General features: G+C 40.9%; 1 protein-coding gene and 1 pseudogene across 5 annotated transcripts in view; both read left to right on the top strand.

Annotated features, from left to right (window-relative positions):
* The window catches only part of SPPL3 (signal peptide peptidase like 3), a 137,480-nt gene that overhangs the window by 44,399 nt on the left and 79,517 nt on the right, over positions 1 to 13,564 (top strand).
* Positions 4,535 to 13,564, top strand: LOC129136564 (ADP-ribosylation factor 1-like; annotated as a pseudogene).

The raw sequence follows: 13,564 nt of genomic DNA, 5'->3' as shown, positions 1-13,564 counted from the left end.
CTGTCTCTGTTCTGCTGGATTCTGTTCCCAGTAGTTTCTCCTCAGTACAAGACTTTGTCCTGAAAGAGAGCTTCAGATGGTTAGCTTTTAGTTTAGACGGTCCCTATCACTCCTTCCCCTTGTACAGGCCATAAGTTGGAATGTACAGAGCTCCTTTAAAGTTCAACTGCTATTCCTAGTTCAGCTCACCTTGCTTGCCAGTACCTGTTGTCTCATTTGGGGTTTTCCTAATTTCAGATTCATCAGATACCCTGTTGCTTCCCTTTGCTGCTTCTCACACAGATGGCAATTGCACACCAGTCTTTAGCAGTCAGTAGTTTGTCCCCATCTGCTTGTCTTTTCGGTTTTGTGAGGCTACCTGATCACTTAGCTTTGTTGTAGGTGCAGATTTTCAGTTTTGCATCCAGATTGCTCGATCTGTTTTTATGGGAAAATTCAGGAGGATTCAAACCAACTATGCCCTGAATGCTGCCATCGTTCCAGAATCTTGTCCCATAGTTAAATTTTTATTTTTATTTTTTGAGACGGAGTCTCGCTCTGTCTCTAAAAAAAAAAAAAAAAAGATGAAAATTGTTCATCTCCACACCAGTGGCCAGGGGGCTCAGTGAGTAGCAAGGGTCCATGTTCTGTGTATTCTGCTCTGCCCTCCAGCATGTTAACCTCACCTCTAGGCTTGCTGCGCTGCTGTTTGCAGGATAACTGCAACATTTCCGAGACATCACATCCTCAAGACCACAAAAAAAGAACCTTCTCTTCTTTGTGTTTCTTTTTTGTTTTCTTTCAGATTAAGGGAAATCTTTTCCTTCTGTCTCATTGGCCAGAATTGCATCATAAGCCTAAGCCACAAGGGGACTGGAATCTGCATTTAGGTTTGTGCTGTCCAGCAAGATAGCCACTGGCCACATGGGGCTATTTAAATTTAAGTTCATTAAAATTAAGTACAACTACAGATTAAGTTCCTTAGTTGCACTCACCGCATTTCAAGTGCTCAGTAGTCCCATGTGGCTAGTGGCCACCTGATTGGACAGTGCTGTAATATTACTAGAATGTTTTCATGATCACAGAGTTCTGTTGAACAGTGCCGGCTTACATTAATCACGATTCACTCCCTGGGCCTTTTCAGAGTTGCATTTAGTCTTGAGATTTTCTCAGGTGCATTCCAGAAAGCATGTTCATGGTGAACAGCCACAGAATCTGACAATGAGACCACCCCATGTGGCTCTGGGGCTTCAAGTACACCCCCATTCATTTGCATGAGTGAAATAATTTCTCTGTGTAGGAGAAACAAAAAGGTTGTTTAACTGCCAGAAAAAGTACTGAACACATTTTTGAAGTAAGTACTGTTTTTCTTTTCTTTTCCTTTCTTTCTTTTTTTTTTTTTTTTTTTTTTTGAGATGGAGTCTTGCTCAGCTGCCCAGGCTGGAGTGCAGTGGTGCAGTGGCACGATCTCAGCTCACTGCAACCACCATCTCCCGGGTTCAAGCGTTTCTCCCGTCTCAGCCTCCCAAGTAGCTGGGATTACAGGCAACTGCCATCATGCCTGGCCAGTTTTTGTATTTTAGTAGATACGGGATTTCACCATGTTGGCCAGGCTGGTCTTGAACTCGTGACCTCATGTGACCTGCCTGCCTCAGCCTCCCAAAGTGCTAGGATTACAGGTGTGAGCCACAGCGCCTGGCCTGTTTTTCTTGAGACCAGTCATTTTATTTGAAAATTAAGCTTTGAGGTCATAGTGCTAAATAGCCAGGGCCTATGATTTACTTGACAAAAATTGTTTTTTATACATTTGTCAGTTTCTAATTGGGTAGTTGGAAAATGCCAGGAAACTATTATTTCTGTTCATTTATTGTGCTATATGGAATCTGTTATACTGAGGGGATGTACTTTATAAGTTATTAGTACAAGGATTAATCACTGATAGTCCCCTTCTCTCGTCATTCTTGCACTCTGTGGGGTCTAGTGATCCATCCGTACAAGGAGAAGAAACGGTGGCTGGAGGGATAATGAGTTCCCTCTCCTCTTTCCTACACACTAGAAGTAGGGTCAGGAAAGCCCTGCATGCTTCTTCCTTCCCTGTCCCTTCCCTGCCCCTTGTGGAGGGTCATCATGAAACAGTTACATGCAGGTGCTATAAAAATCCTGACGTGTTCTTAGGTCCAAATAGTGATCTTGAATGTCATAAATATAAGAATATTTTCATTGCACTGTTTTTCCTCAGTTGAGCAGGTTTTGATTATAACAAAACAAATGCCCCGCTTTGGAAACACTTGGTAATGACTGTTATTTAAAAGCAGTAGGAATAATAGGAAGTTAGCTTCTTGTTGTTGACCTTTGGAAAGGTTTGTAACTTCATGATGCTTCCTTAGACTTTGGGGCATTCAGGCTGACTGAATTTTAGACCCAATTGACAGTCATTTTTGCTTGAGTCTTTTTGAAAATCTTTTTAGTATTATTAAAATGGTTTCTTGCCTTAATAAAATATACAGAATATATAATTTAACATGTATTTGGCTTTGATAGCACCTCAGGCTCTTGTCCATCAATTATTGTTTTAGTGATTTATAGGTGTAGCTGTTGCAAAAGGAAGGTGGTCACACAGCACATAGCTGCCATGACTTAAAAAGAAAAAAAACCTGTGCTGTTGGCTTGCTTACTTATCCATTGTATGTTGGCAGGACTAGATTTACTTAACATCAGACTACTAGAGTATGTATATAGATACATATAATTCAACACATATCACCAAAACAGTTTCTTGAGCATTCTAAAATTGTTTAGGGGTGGACCATGTTTACCTCTCACTGAATGTGGAGAATTTTTTAGGTGCTTCATGGTAAACCCTTGGCTTTTCTGATTTCCTTGGGTCAGTTTCCTCTGTCCACCTCACAGGAGGCTGCCACATGTGTTCTCACATTTACTCCTTGAAGAGCCGTTGGTAAAGGGTACATTGATAACTTGCACAGTCATGAGTAATTCAGTTTGAGTAGCTAGGTTTATCCTGTTTGGGGAACTGACTGTCACTGTGGGGTTTTCTTCTCCCTCTGGCCTTTTTTTCCCCGTGTGTGTGTGTGTGTGTGTGTGTGTGTGTGTGTGTGGTGGTGATGGTGGTGTTTGTTTTCATGTGGTGGTTTTGGGGGTTGGGTTTTGTTGTTGTTTTTTGCTATTCCAAATACAAATTCATCTCACTTGCTTTCATAATATATTCAGTAGTTTTTCTGAATTGCTATGAAAATGTGAATTTTATCTAAAACTGATTTTTAAGGTATGGTCTTTGGACTAGTAGTAGCATCTGTATTGCCTGGGAACTTTTTAGAAATTTGTGAATGCTTGACTCTGCCCCAGATCTGCTGAACCAGAAACTCTGGGGTAGGTACAGCGATCTGTGTTTTAACAAATCCTCCAGGTGATTTGGATACACCATCAGCTTTGAGAACCACTGGTCTAGAAGATCCCTGAATTTAATCATTTTGAACAAATGCTGAAACTTCCTTTCCATGTGCTTTGGTGCGCATCATATCTTCTTCTTAGTCTAAAATTTATATCAAAAGAATTAGGAATACTATGGTTTGTTACAGCTTCTTGTTTTGCTACTATTGTGTACATTTTTAGAAGTTACTAAGGAAAAAATTTTACGTTTGGTGTCAGATGTTTGTCCATGTGACATTTGAATGAGTAAGTGCAATTCCTTTGGGCAGATAAAAATGTCAGTGTACTTTATTTGTCTAACAGGAATTCTCTGCTTGTAGATGTAATATAATATAGTTCTGTAGACTTAGAAATCAAATATTTACCATATACATTTTCCTTCATTTGCTTGCCTTAGGAAAAACAGTGGATGAGCAGATAAGATGATGGTAAAGAATATATCTTTAGGCCGGGCGTAGTGGCTCATGCCTGTAATCCCACACTTTGGGAGGCTGAGACAGGCGGATCACCTGAGGTCAGGAGTTCAAGACCAGCCTGGCCAACACAGTCAAACCCTGTCTCCACTAAAAATACAAAAAAATTAGCCAGGCATGGTGGCGGGTGCCTGTAATCCCAGCTACTCGGGAGGCTGAGGCAGGAGAATCGCCTGAACCCAAGAGGTGGAGGTTGCAGTAAGCTGAGAATGCACCACTGCACTCCAGCCTGGGTGACAAGAGTGAAAATCCGTCTTAAAAGATATATATATATATGAAATATATATGAAATATGTATATATGTATACAAATATATATGAAATATGTATATATGTATACATATACATATGTACATATTTCATATATGTATATATAATATGTATATACTATGAAATATAATATGTATATATTTCATATATGTATATATAATATATGAAATATATATGAAATATATAATATGTATATATAATATATGAAATATACTTCATATATAATGTGTATATAATATATGAAATATATATTTTACATATAATATACATATAATATATGAAATATATATTTCATATGTAATGTGTATATATAATACATATATTTCATATATGTAAAATATGTATATATAAATTAATATATATGAATATATAAATATAATAAAGATATATATCTTTAATAGAAAATGTCAAATTGGCATGTAACTATGTGCGATGACAAACTGGGAGTTTCCTAAATTATTTGTCTGAGCCCATTATCTGGAGCTTCAGCTATGCACTTTGCATAACAGAGAGCGCACTTTCGTCAGAACAGGAGTGTACACGCAGTAATGTGAGGAGCGCAGGCCTGCAGGTTCAAACTCGTGGGTATCACAGAGTATTTTTAACCTTCAGCGAAACACAATGACATCTGTTAGATATCATACAAACTAATAGCTTAAGGTAGTTCACAAGTCAGCATTAAATCACTAAATTCCTTTTGATGATGCCATATCTTTGCAAAGCTGGGATTTTGGCCATTGCTGTGAAATAAAAGCAGTACTGTTTGAAAATCAGTGTGAAACGGGCCAGGTATGGTGGCTCACGCCCGTAATCCCAGCACTTTGGGAGGCTGAGGCGGGCAGATCGCTTGAGCCCAGGAGTTCAAGTCCAGCCTAGGCAATGTGGTGAAACCCTGTCTCTGCAAAAAATGCAAAAATTAGCCAGGTGTGGTAGCGCTCACCTGTAGTCCCAGCTACTCAGGAGGATGAGCTGGGAGTATCACCTGAGCCGGAGAGGTCAAGGCTCCAGTCAGTCGTGTTTGCGCCACTGCACTGCTGCCTGGGTGACAGAGTGAAGCCCTGTCTCAAAAAAACAAAAAAGAATGTGAAACAGGAAACGAGAGTTGCAGTGTCCCATCTGATTCTAAGATTTGAGAAGTGGTGGAGTGCCCAGAAGCTCCTGAGCTGTTAGGACACAAATACTGCTTCGACTGAACAGAGCTATTAGGCATTTCTTTTGGCCTCAGGTATGCCACAAAAAAAATGACTGAGATTTTAAAGGAGCCATGACCTGAGAACATTTGAGGAATTTCTGATGTGGGCTACTTTATTTGGTAGATTGCAGTTTGGACTATGAGTATGATTTTTAAAAAAAACTGTATGAGAAAATGAGAGGCCAAAGGCCAGTGATTTACAGGCAGCCTGGTGGAGGAGAAGTGGTGTGTGCTGCTGCTACATGGTCTCTAGGGCCATATGCTCTAGTTTGAGTTCTAGTTCTTTGACTATATCACTGTGGCTAAGCAATGAAGTTTCTAGACTCGCGTTCTCATTCATTAGGAATGATAACACCTCGTAAGTATCTAAACCAGATACTGTAGGTAAGTATACTTCATAGAATTTTAAATCTGGTAATTGTGTGGTAGGCTGAATAATGACCCCTAAAAGATGTCCATGTCCTAATCTCTAGAACCTATGAATATAGGAAAGGAGACTTTGCAGATGGCATCAAATTAATATTTTTGAGATGAGATTATCCTGGATTATCTGTGTTGGCCCAATATAATCACACAGGTCCTTGGAAGAGGTGGGCACACCAGAGTGAGTGGTAGCAGATTTGACGATGGAAACAAGAGGTTGTAGTGATCGATGAAGGGAATGCGAGCCAAGGAATGCAGGTGGTCCTCTAGAAGATGAAAAAGGCAAGGACACATTCTTCCCTCAGAGCCCTCACAGGGAACCAGCCCTATAAAACCGATGTCAGATTCATGACCTCTGCAACTATGAGAATAAGCTTGTGTAAAGTCAGTATTTGTGGTAATTTCTACAGCAGCAGTAGGAAACTAATATAGGATGTTACTCACATTTAAAAAGGGAAAGTGTTTGAGAAACCCTAACGTCCACTGTCAAAAAACCTAACATTCTTTCATTCTTTTTCACAGTATGAAATCCAGAATAGCAGCATTTGGCTTTTTTTTTTTTTTTTTTTTAAAGGCTGGTCTCACTATGTTGTCCAGGCTGGTCTTGAACTCTTGGGCTCAAGCAGTCCTCCCACCTCAGCCTCCCAAGTAGCTGTGCATTCATTTGGCCTTTTAGACTTCCTTACAATGCGGCATAAACTTCTATGGTGTAGACATGTTGAGATTTCCTTTGGCCTTAACAGATGGCTCTAGAGACTTTGAGTAAGTATTTAGATTTGAAAGGGACAACAGAGAGGACTCATAAACCTCTGGAACATCTAAGATGTGTGTCTCTGGAAAGCCTAATTTTATGGGAAGGGTTTTTGGAACTGAGTTCCCTTGGCAGCCCCTAGAGTTACCTTTTACCAACCATCCATTATATTTCTAAATCTAGCTTGTCCAACAAGTTGCTTTAGAACAGTTTCTCCAAGCCGAATGTGTTTTATATTTGCACTCCAGAGGGTAGTATTTCAGAGCCTCTCAGGTGCAAACTTGGGGTTTTCCATGGCCGGGTGACTCAGCTGAGGAAAACTTCTGACCAGTGACTGCCTGTTTGTATCTACACACTCTGTTAGGAATGGTTATTTTTACTGAGTCCTTGTCAACATCCTGTCAATCCCAGATTTTCCAGTAGAAATACTTCACACTAGAATTATGTCTTTATAAAGCAGCAGCTGTCACAAAGAAGTGGTAAGGCCTGAGGACATGAGAATTGTAGGGGGAGGGTATGTGTGAGAAGATCCAGAACCTGTAACCCAGAGTGGTTTTTAGGAGTCTCGGATAAATAGGATTTTCCTGGTCCCAAAAGGTAAAGACTACATGCATTGTGCACTAGTCAAGCTTCCTCATAGCTAACTAGCATGCCTGATGGAAGCTAGAAATTTTCTTGGACATATTTTCAGATGCCACGTGCAAAAATCACTTCGTACAGAGTATATATTGATCTGTTTTTTAGAGCTATTTGGATTTTCTAAGTAAAAGTCAAAGGAAATGTCAACATGTCTACATTTTACCTGTATTTGCTATATCTTGGTAACCTTAAGCCATTGCTAGTATAGATAGATCATCCTATTTCACTTGCCTCTGTGGTGGCTCATTAATCTATTCGTATCTACTTAAACAATAGAATGTCTTCAGAAATTGTGTTGCCAGTTGGCTACAACTTTGTAGAAGTTGGTATCGATTACCTGAAATTATTTTTTACCTTTAGAGTACTGATTTAGATGCTTGTTAGAGTTGAGCCCATCTCTAGTAACTTTGTTAGAGGGAAAGAGAGTATCAGGTAAAGTTTAGATTTAGTTTTACTTTTTAATATTATTGTTTTCTTTTGTTTTTTGTTTTCTTCCTCTGGTTTTAGAGGGAGGATCTCTGTTGCTCAGGCTGGAATGCAGGGGCATTGATTATAGCTCACTGCAGCCTTAAATTCCTGGGCTCACGCAATCCTCCCATCTCAGCCTCCTTGAGCATGTCTAAGAATATAGACATGTGCCACCATGCCCAGCTAATTTTTAAATTTTTTGTAGAGATGGATATTTACATAGTAATCAAGTTTGTATTACATCCTGGGCCTTGAAAGATGGCCAAAAAAAAAACCAAAATTGAGTGTTACACAAATCACCTGGAGCTTGCTCATTGATCATTAGTGTTATTACACTAAAGTGATAAAAAGTAATTTACGCACAAAATTTTAAGGCATTTTTTTCCTTACTATTTTCTTACACATTAGATATAATGAGCTATGGTAAAAGAGCAGTAATTTAAAGCATCTGTGAGAAATCTAACCTTTCCCTTTGTAACCTTTTGGATTTAATTGTGATTTTTGAGAAATGGAACAATCAGTAGTAGTTATGAAAATTGTCAGTTTGGCTTATGTTAAATATATAGATTAATTTATAAGTCCATCGAAAATATGCAGATGACTAAAATAATACAGCAATTGTAAAATAATACTCGTTAGATAGACTAGCACTTTCTGGGGTGTGGGGGGGGCAAGTAAGTTAAAGTAAACCCTTGCCATTCTGTTAATGATACCACTATTCTCAGTCATTAGATTGGACAAGAAATAGCAGTTTTGGTATTCCACCCTTCTTGGGCTCCCTGCCATGTTCAAGCACTTTAACTTGAGGTCTTAGTTCTGTGATTGTGAGAATAACTCTAGACCCATGGTGTCCCTGTAGTCCTCAGTGCGATCTTATGGCTGCGGTTTGGCCTTTCTTCTGACTCCTTGAGATATATCCCGATCCTGTACATTAGAAAGTGGCTGTTGGAGAACAACACTGCAAATACAACTTTGCTTATAGTACCAACCAGAGCAACCTTGAGATTCTGTCAGGGCAGTGCTAGTGAATTTCCTCTCCCTTTAATAGATTCGGCTGCTGAGTTCATCAGAAGCTGGTAAGTAGTGCAGGTCAGAATCTGCTCTTACTTGTGCACATGCACCACCACCACCTTATCTCACACCAGTGTGATGAACAAGACTAGATTTTGTTTTAAGTTTTACATAATGCCTTACTTCCCTTTTTCTGTCACCAGACATTCAGCCACTTATAAAAATCACTCTCTCCCCAAACTTGTGATTATCTCCTTTCTCTCGGTAGTTAAAATGAGCACGGTTCAGATTCAATGTGGCATTTTGAAAGCCAGGGGACACACCCAGGGTGATTATGGTACTCAGGTACAGGAGAACAGAAAGACAGTTCTCTGCTATGGAATATTTATTATAAATATTAGCTCCCTTTTTACTAGATTCAAAGGCAGTTCAGTGGTTACTTTAAACCAAGGCCAGGTGTGGTGGCTCACACCTGTAATCCTAGCACTTTCGGAAGCCAAGGTGGGAGGATCACTTGAGCTCAGGAGTTTCAAACCGTCCTGGGCAAGAGAGTGAGACCCGCCTCTACTTAAAAAAATAAAAAATAAGGCCAGACGTGGTGACTCACGCCTGTAATCCCAGCACCTCGGGAGGCCAAGGCAGGCAGATTGCTTTGAGCTCAGGAGTTCTAGACCAGTCTGGGCAACATGTTGAAACCTTGTCTCTACAAAGGATACAAAAATTAGCCAGGTGTGGTGGCACACACCTGTGGTCCCAGCTACTTGGGAGGCTGAGGCTGGAGAATTGCTTGAACCCAGGAGGCAGAGGTTGCAGTAAGCCAAGATCACACCACTGCACTCCAGCCTGGGTGACAGAGTGAGACCCTGTCTTCAAAAATAAATAAATAAATAAATAAATAAAAATAAACTGAATTCATGTTTCCACCCTCCCCAAAGAGACGCTAAATTCTTCTTTTTCCCTCTCTAATTAGTGTTGAAATTGATGTTACATCTCCCTTTCTTCTGGTTTATTTTGTTTGAATTTATTTTTTCTCTTTTCCTTATGTTTGGTTTTATGCATAATGAAGTTTGAGGCTATTGGTGCAGGTATTCAGTAACATAAAACTTCATTTATCTGGGTTTATAAGTCAGAATCCTATTTCACTTCTCCCTGAGCCTGAGGGGAAATCTTAGAAAAGTCTATTGAGATTTAGTTATAATAAACATACTACTTAATTACTGCACAAGCTTAACCACAGAGTTTGCTGTCACAATATAAACACCCAGATGAGGGCCTGAAAGAAACCTCCACACTCCCACCCACATGAACTCTGTTGGGTGTTTTCTTCCTGCCCTCTATCTGGCAAACAAAAATATGGAATCTGTTCCAAGAATTTCTGTGAAACCAGTTTAGAACTTTATAAATGGCTCAACTAAATGCTCAAAACATGACTACTTCTATTCCATTTTGCCAGCTTTCCACAAGCCATTTTTTTATTTTAAAAAAGTGATTTTTCTTCAGAGCTTTGTTATTCTTAAAAAATTTTATCTAATTTGTTGCAAGTTTTTAAAACTCCAATTTTGAGACTTCTCTTTCCACTCTTAAATAGCATACACTAAGTAAGCAGATCAACCGTAGCTTACTGTTTTACTCTCCATAGCTTTTATAGAATAAAACATGCTCAGGCCCTAAAATTCTAAGGTAACTATTTTAAATGGAAATACTAGCAGCTATGCAAGTAAACCAGACACTGTCGATTATTTCGTCAATTTAAAACAATAAAATTCCCTTGCTTTTAATATAACTGAAAATCTATTTAAAGAGCCCAGCATATATCTTTGATAAAATTGCCATGCTAAACAAATATGTCATTACTGTGCATGTGTTGGAAATGAATTTATGAAGTTAGAAAATTATTTTATTGTTACTCTTGGAATGTCCCTACTTTTCAATTATTCAGTCACTTAAAATATTTACTGAGCTCTTGTTATGTATGTGCCAGGCACTGTTATAACAGTGAATGAAGCATCAAGGCCCCTGCTCTCACAGAGCTAACCCTAAGAAAAATATCAGTAATGACAGGACTTTGAGACCAGCCTGGCCAACATAGCAAAATCCCATCCCTACTAAAAATACAAAAATCAGCTGGGCGTGGTGGCATGCACCTGTGGTCCCAGCTACTTGGGGGCTAAGGTATAAGAATCGCTTGAACCCGGGAGGCGGAGGCTTGCAGTGAGCAAGATTGCACCACCGCACTCTAGCCTAGGCATCGGAGCAAGACTGTGCCTCAAAAAAATAGATAGATAGATAGATAGATAGATAGATAGATAGATAGATAGATAGATAATGGATTCTAAGCAATTAAAATAGTAATTGGGGTGGCTCTGAAATTAGGTAGGCAGAAAATGCCTGTCTGAGAAGGTGACATTTAAGTTGCTGTCTGAAGAACAAGAAAGAGCCAGCCCTGGTGGGAGCAAAACCAGTACCTGGCTCGGAGCAGCAGCCACTGAGGTACCCCTCCCAGCGTCCTTCCACCTGTCCACAAGCATGGGGAACATAACATCTTTGCCAACGTCTTCAAGGGCCTTTTTGACAGAAAAGAAATGTGCATCCTCATGGTGGGCCTGGATGCTGCAGGGAAGACCACAGTCCAGTACAAGCTTAAGCTGGGGGAGATGGTGACCACCATTCCCACCATAGGCTTCAATGTGGAAACCATGGAGTACAAGAATATTAGCTTCACTGTGTGGGGCGTGGGCAGCTCGGACAAGATCTGGCCTCTGTGGTGCCACTACTTCCAGAACACACAGGCCTGATTTTTGTAGTGGACAGCACTGACAGAGGGCGTATGATTGAGGCCTGCGAGGAGTTCATGAGGATGCTGGCCGAGGACGAGCTCTGGGATACTGTCCTCCTGGGGTTTGCCAACAAGCAGGACCTCTCCAATGCCGTGAATGCAGCAGGGACCACAGACAAGCTGGGACTGCACTCCCTTTGCCACATGAACTGGTACATTCAGGCCACCTGTGCCACCAGTGGCGATGGGCTCTATCAAGGACTGGGCTGGCTGTCTAGTCCGCTCCGGAACCAGAAGTGAATGCAACACCCCTCCCTCTCACTCCTCTTGCCCTCTGCTTTACTCTCGTGGCAAACACTTGGCTCCAGTGTGAGTGCAGAAGCTGCCTCCATAGTTCGGTCACAGTGTGCATCACACTGTGCTGTAAATGTGGCACATGCAGCCTGCAGCCAGGCTTTTTATTCAATGTAAATAGTTTCTGTTTCCAATTAGGCAGTTTCTGTTACTCCTGTGCAATATGAGTCAGCTTTTTTTTTTTTAATTGTAAAAAGAAAAGTCAACTCACTGTTCAGTGCTGAGAGGGGATGTAGGCCCGTGGGCCCTTGGCCTCCGGGAGTCGCTGTGTTGGGAGAGCTGGGCATGCCCTTGGCTTTAGAGCTCTGTTGAGATCCATTTTGGTGGTTGGTTTTTGTCTTTTGCTTAAAAAAAAAAAAACAAAAGCCAGCCATAAAAAGATCATAGGAAGCACATTCTAAGCAGAGGGAATAGTCCTACGGTGGGAATGAGTTGGGTATTAAAAAGCAGAAAGAAGACCAGTGAAACTGACATAGTGTTTGTATTGAGAAATCAAAGGGCACTCAGCCATGTGTGTGGGGTGTGGGGGGCGGGCAGTCGGGAAAGAAGGGTAAGATTGAGATCAGATAGGTAGACAGGAGCTTGGGTTTTATCAGCACGATGGGAGGCTGTTAGAGGATTTTAAACAGGCACGGTAATGCACTTCAGGTATAAAGAATTGGTTGTGTGTGGGTTGAGCGAAGGAGAATGGGAGTAAGACTAGTTAGGAGACTATTGCAGTAGCGTAGTTGGTAGTGACTTGAATTAGGGTGCTAATAATGGGGAAACAGAAGTGGAAGGGTTTAGGCTATGTTTTGGAGGTATGGTTCATTTACTTGTGCTGTAGATTTTGCCATTAATGCTAGGGTGGATGGTGCCTTTACAGAAACAGTGAAAACTGGGGGGAAAGCAGGTTTTTGAGAAAAATCGAGAGTTCTATTTTGTCCATTTTAAGTTTAAGATACCTATTAGCCAATTGGAGATATCAAATTTGCAATCAAATATATGACTGGCATTCCAGGAAGAAGACAGGGCTACAGGTGTAGGTTTATGATTAAGCAGCAGAGAACAAATGTTTTGTTTTGTTTTGTTTTGTTTTATGTTATGTTATATTTATTTTTGGGAGGAATCTCACTCTGTTGCCCAGACTGGAGTGCAGTGGCGCGACCCTGGCTCGCTGCAACCTCCGTCTCCTGGGTTCAAGCGATTCTCCTGCTTCAGCCTCCCAGGTAGCTGGGGTTATAGGCGCGTGCCACCATGCCTGGCTAATTTTTGTATGTTTGGTAGTGACGGGACAGGGTTTCAACTTGTTGGCCGGGCTGGTCTCGAACTCCTGACCTCAAGCGATCCACCCACCTCAGCCACCCAGAGTGCTGGAATTACAGGCATGAGCCACCCCGCCTGGCCTGAGAACAAATGTTTTGAAACCATTGGACTTTCTAAGATCACTGGGGAAATTGTGTACACTGGGAAGAGGAGGACACCTAGTGCCCTGGAACTCTAGGAGAAAGGATCTGGCAGATGTGACTGAGCAGGAACAGCCAGTGAGGTGGGAGGAAACCAGTAGATGGTGGTGTCGGAGAAACCAAAAGCTGAAAATTTCAAGAAGGAGGGAGTGTCAGATGCTACAGAGAGGTTAAGTTGAATAACAGCAGGAATATTGGCCTTGAGCATCACTCATAATCTTGACACGCACATTCTCAGTAGAGTAGATATGAATGGGTCAAGGAGAGAATAGAAGTGAAGGAGACGGTGATTATAGGCAAGTCTTAAATCACAAAAGATTGTATCAAGAATAGATGT

The sequence above is a fragment of the Pan troglodytes genome, chromosome 10 (assembly GCF_028858775.2).
Source record: "Pan troglodytes isolate AG18354 chromosome 10, NHGRI_mPanTro3-v2.0_pri, whole genome shotgun sequence".
NCBI classification, from domain to species: Eukaryota; Metazoa; Chordata; class Mammalia; order Primates; family Hominidae; genus Pan; species Pan troglodytes.
This window is presented reverse-complemented; position numbering and strand designations above follow the sequence as displayed.